The following is a 6000-nucleotide window of genomic DNA, read 5'->3' as shown; positions in this document are numbered from 1 at the left end:
CACTGTGAATCAGATTGGGAGGAGTGTACACTAGGTTAGCATCACTGTGAATCAGACTGGGAGGAGTATGCAATAAGGTAACATCACTGTGAATCAGACTGGGAGGAGTGTGCAGTAAGTCAGCATCACTGTGAATCAGACTGGGAGGTATGTGCAGTAAGGTAGCATCACTGTGAATCAGAATGGGAGGAGTGTGCAGTAAGTCAGCATCACTGTGAATCAGAATGAGAGGAGTGTACACTAAGTCAGCATCGCTGTGAATCAGACTGGGAGGAGTGTATACTAAGTCAGCATCACAGTGAATCAGACTGGGAGGAGTATGCAGTAAGTCAGCATCACTGTGAATCAGACTGGGAGGAGTGTGCAGTAAGTCAGCATCACTGTGAATCAGACTGGGAGGAGTGTATACTAAGTCAGCATCACTGTGAATCAGACTGGGAGGAGTGGAGACTAAGTCAGCATCACTGTGAATCAGACTGGGACAGGTATGCAGTAAGTCAGCGTCACTGTGAATCAGATTGGGAGGAGTGTGCAGTAAGTCAGCATCACTATGAATCAGACTGGGAGGTGTGTATACTAAGTCTGAATCAAACTGGGTGGAGTGTGCACTAAGTTATCATCACTGTGAATCAGACTGGGAGGAGTGTGCAGTTAGTCAGTATCACAGTAAAGCAGACTGGGAGGAGTGTGCAGTAAGTCAGCATCCCTGTGAATCAGACTGGGAGGAGTGTACACTAAGTTAGCATCCCTGTGAATCAGACTGGGAGGAGTGTGCAGTAAGTCAGCATCACTGTGAATCAGACTGGGAGGAGTGCACACTAAGTTAGCATCACTGTGAATCAGCCTGGGAGGAGTGTGCAGTAAGGGTAGCATCACTGTGAATCGGACTGGAAGGAGTATGCAGTAAGTCCAGCAACACTGTGAATCAAACTGGGTGGAGTGTGCACTAAGTTATCATCACTGTGAATCAGACTGGGAGGAGTGTGCAGTAAGTCAGCATCACCGTGAATCAGACTGTTAGAAGTGTGCAGTAAGTCAGCATAACTGTGAATCCGACTGGGAGGAGTGTATACTAACTCAGCATCACTGTGAATCAGACCTGGAGGAGTGTATACTAAGTCAGCATCACTGTGAATCAGAATGGGAGGAGTGTGCAGTAAGTCAGCATCACTGTGAATCAGACTGAGAGGATTGTACACTAAGGTACATCACTGTGAAACTGACTGGGAGGAGTGTGCAGTAAGTCAGCATCACTGTGAATCAGACTGGGAGGAGTGTACACTAAGTTAGCATCACTGTGAATCAGACTGGGAGGAGAGTGCAGTAAGGGTAGCATCACTGTGAATCGGACTGGAAGGAGTATGCTGTAAGTCAGCATCACTGTGAATCAGACTTGGAGGAGTGTGCAGTAGGTCAGCATCACTGTGAATCAGAATGGGAGGAGTGTGCAGTAAGTCAGCATCACTGTGAATCAGAATGGGAGGAGTGTACACTAAGTTAGCATCACCATGAATCAGACTGGGAGGAGTGTGCAGTAAGTCAGCATCACCGTCAATCAGACTGTTAGAAGTGTGCAGTAAGTCAGCATAACTGTGAATCTGACTGGGAGGAGTGTATACTAAGTCAGCATCACTGTGAATCAGACTGGGAGGAGTGTATACTAAGTCAGCATCCCTGTGAATCAGAATGGGAGGAGTGTGCAGTCAGTCAGCATCACTGTGAATCAGACTGGGAGGAGTGTACACTAAGTCAGCATTACTGTGAAGCAGACTGGGAGTAGTGTATACTAAGTCAGCATCACTGTGAATCAGACTGGGAGGAGTGTGCAGTAAGTCAGCATCAGTGTAAACCAGACGGGGAAGGGTAGTGTTTGTCACTGGCCACCCGGGTGTTTTCCTATCTTCCTGGTGTTGGAAATTGAATAAAGGTTCGTGCACTTTGTGTCTTTCACTGTGTCTCACACCTGCACACACACACACCATGGGTGCTCAGGGAAAAAAAAAACTATAATAAGCACTACCGCACTTAGGTGGTCGTGTGGGGGGAAAAAAAAGGAAAAAAAAACAGGTGACTGCCACCCGGGTGTTTTCCTCAGAAAAAAAATAAACCAGACTGGGAGGAGTGTGCCCTAAGTCAGTATCACTGTGAAACAACTTGGGAGAGAGTGTGGAGGAAGTTAACCATTCCTGGGTCCTTGACTTAAGTCAGGGTTATTCTGAAGATATGAAGAAAGAGCTTGCTAAAATGGGCCAGATCAATAGACACCACGCACATCCTCCACTTCCTCCATGACCTTTGTTTCCCTGGCCCCCAATCTCTCATCTTCACCATAGACATCCAGTCCCTGCACACATCTATTCACCATGATGAAGGCTTTCAAGCCCTCCATTTTTTCCTGTCTTGCCTCCGCAACCAGTACCCTTCCACTAGCACACTCATTCGATTGGCTTAACTGGTCTTCACCCTCAACAATTTCTCCTTTTAATCCTCCCACTTCCTTTCAGACCAAAAGGGTAGCCGTGGGCACCCGCATGGACCGAGCTATGCCTGCCTCTTCATCGGTTACATGGAACAATCCGTCTTCTGCAGCTACACCAGCACCATTCCCCATCTTTTCCTCCACAACATCGATGAGTATATTGGCACCACTTCGTGCTCCCACAAGGAAGTTGAACAGTTCATCAACTTCACGAATACCTTCCACCCTGATCTCCAGTTCAACTGGACCATCTTGGACATCTTCCTCCACTTCCCGGACCTGTCCATCTCTATTTCCAGCAAGTGACTCAACACAGACATCTACTTCAAACCCACAGATTCCCACAGCTACCTGGACACCACCTCCACCCACACCTCTCTTATAAAAACACTATACCTTACTCCCAATGCCTCTGCCTCCACCGCATCTGCTCCCAGGAGGACCAACTCCACTCCAAAACATCCCAGACGGCCTCCTACCTCCCAGACCACAATTTCCCCTCCCACGTGGTCACCAATCCTCTCCATCAAATCCCTTCCACTTTCTGCACCTCCGCCCTTGACCCCCACCCCTCTAATTGCAACAAGGACAGAACCCCCTGGTCCTCATCTTCCACCTCACCAAACTCCAGATACAACGCATTATCCTCTGCCATTTCTGCCACCTACAAACAGATCTCACCACCACAGATATATTTCCCACCCCCAGCCTCTATGCATTTTGCAGAGACCATTCCCTCCGCGACCCTCTTGTTAGGTCCACGCTCCCATCCAACCCACCCTCCACTCCCAGCACCTTCCCTTACCACTGCAAAGAGTGTAAAACCTGCATCCACACCTCCCTGCTCAACTCCATCCACGGCCCCAAAGGATCCTTCCACGTCAGGCGGAGGTTTTCCTGCACCTCCAAATACCTCATCTACTGTGTCCATTGCTCTTGACGTGGTCTCCTCTACATTGAGGAGACAGGATGTCTCAATGGTTAGCACTTCTGCCTCACATTGCCAGGGACCCAGGTTTGATTCCAGCATCGGGCGACTGTCTGTGTGGAGTTTGCACATTCTCCCCATGTCTGCGTTGGTTTCCTCCGGTTGCTCCGATGTCCTCCCACAGTCCAGAGATGTGCAGTTCAGGTGAATTGGCCATGCTACCTTGCCCATAGCGTTAGGTGCATTCATCAGAGGGAAATGGGTCTGGGTGGGTTACTCTTTAGAGGGTCGGCATGGACTTGTTGCGCCAAAGGGCCTGTTTCCACACTGTAGGGAATCTAATCTAATCAGGATGCCAACTTGACCTGAACACTTCAACTCCTCATCCCACTCCGCCAAGGACATGCAAGTCCTGGGCCTCCTCCACTGCCATATTCTAGCCACCCGACGCCTGGAGGAAGAACACCTCATCTTCCGCCTTGGGACCCTCCAACCTCACGCAATGTCGATTTCACCAGTTTCCTGATCTCCCCTCCCCCCACCTTATCCCAGATCCAACCCTCCAATTTGGCACCGCCCTCTTGAACTGCAGGGTGCAGCAGGAACTAGAGTTGAAAGATTGTTGCAACAACACTGCACAGGGACCCAGCTCATAGAGTGGACCAGGGCTGTATCTCACGACTGCTGACTTGCCTCCTTCACGCTTGTTTTCCTAGCACCTACATGCATGCTCACAGTCTTGCCTTCCTATGCTGTGTCATGTCTGTTAATGCATTGGCAGTTCAGCCAGACCCTAAAAAAGCCTTCAGTACGACTGCATTGATAGCCTATGTGTACAGACACATAGACAGGCTGCTTGTCAGTGGGCCTCTGACCAAAAAGGGACATAGAGTTATGAAGCCATTCAGCACGAAAGCAGACCCTTCGATCCAATTTGTCCATGCCAACCAAGTTTCCCAAACTAAGCTAGTCCCACTTGCCTGCGTTTGGCCCATATCCCCCTAAACCTTTACTATTCATGTGCCTTTCCAAATGTTTTTTAAATGTAGTCACTGTACCCTCATCTACCACTTCCTCTGGCAGTTCATTTCACATACGAGTCACCATCTGTTTGAAAAAGGTGCCCTTCAGGTCTATTTTAAATCTTTCTTCTCTCTCCTTAAAATTATTGAACTCCCCAACCCGACGGAAAAGACCCCTTAACCTTCTCCAGTCCATTGGAAAAAGTCCCAGCTTATTCAGCTGCTCCACATAACTTTTAAATCTTTCTTCTCTCTCCTTAAAATTATGCCACTAGTTTTGAACTCCCCAACCCGACGGAAAAGACCCCTTAACCTTCTACAGTCCAGTGGAAAAAGTCCCAGCTTATTCAGCTGCTCCACATAACTCAAACCCTCCAGTACCGATAATGTCCTTGTCTTGATATACGGTGTACGGTATACAGCTGCCTGTCCAACAAACACACTCCAAGGTTTTCATTATTATTATATGGTTTGTTTAACCAAATGGCCTATCAGAAAGCGGATGGGAGTTAGCTCTCAGTCCAGTCAAGGGCATTGGGGAATTATTGTTGCTCGAGATGATTTGTTTCAGTCAGTCACAGGCACAGTCCACTCAGCCCAGTGGACCTGGCCATAGTCAGTTGTCCCCTTCAGCTGCTCAACAGTCAGGGACTCTGTCCAACCGCAGTTCAGGGAATGGGCCACGGTCAATCCTGTCGGGATGATTTGTTTCAGTCAGTCACAGGCACAGTCCACTCTCAGCCCAGTGGACCTGGCCACAGTCAGTTGTCCCCTTCAGCTGCTCAACAGTCAGGGACTCTGTCCACCTGCAGTTCAGGGAATGGGCCACGGTCAATCCTGTCGGGCCATCTCAAGCAGAATGGAGAATTGAATTTTGTCAGTTGGGGAGTCATATTCACAGCAGACAAAAGTCTAGTCTGTTAATGTCCAGGAACAGCTCCTTGAAATCGGTCAGGTCTGGGGCACTTGTTGTCCTGGAGGGTTGGTCTATTGATCATTGAGGGGACAGTGGATTGGGTGGAGGGTTGATGGGGCATTGTAGAAACAGCAAAAAGTAAAGGGGAGTCAAAGCTTGATGGGAGGGAAGGTAGAGACAGGAGTAAAGGTGGGGGCAAAGACAATGGAAAGCTCAAGGTATATAGAGGGCTGGCAGAACAGCATCAGAGGGAACGGGAGGGTGATACTGACAGTGATCACCAACATGGCCTCTGTAAAGGGAAGTGCAGAGGACACGTTGGGCAGTGTTAAGATGTAATGTCAGGTTTCAAGAAGTAGGGAGGACAGTTGGAGGTGAAGTTCAATGTGTTGGTCTTCACATGGCGGGATGGGAGGAAATGGACTGTTGGGATAGTGTTAAGTAAAAAGGGACATGAGGACACTAGGAGTGGGTACTAGTGACCAGGCAGAGCCCAGTGATAACATTGTCAATGAAGCATGCATTTGTAAATTACTACATTTTCATTTGCAATGCATGCAGAGTAAATTTGTTTCAACTTCAGGTGCTGGTAAAAAGCAATTTGCACCATAGCTTTAGAGCTTGCGAGTGTAACATTACCGTCTCAATGATGCAT

This window comes from Chiloscyllium plagiosum, chromosome 14 (genome assembly GCF_004010195.1).
Source record: "Chiloscyllium plagiosum isolate BGI_BamShark_2017 chromosome 14, ASM401019v2, whole genome shotgun sequence".
Lineage (NCBI taxonomy): Eukaryota > Metazoa > Chordata > Chondrichthyes > Orectolobiformes > Hemiscylliidae > Chiloscyllium > Chiloscyllium plagiosum.
Note: the sequence above shows the minus strand (reverse complement) of the source record.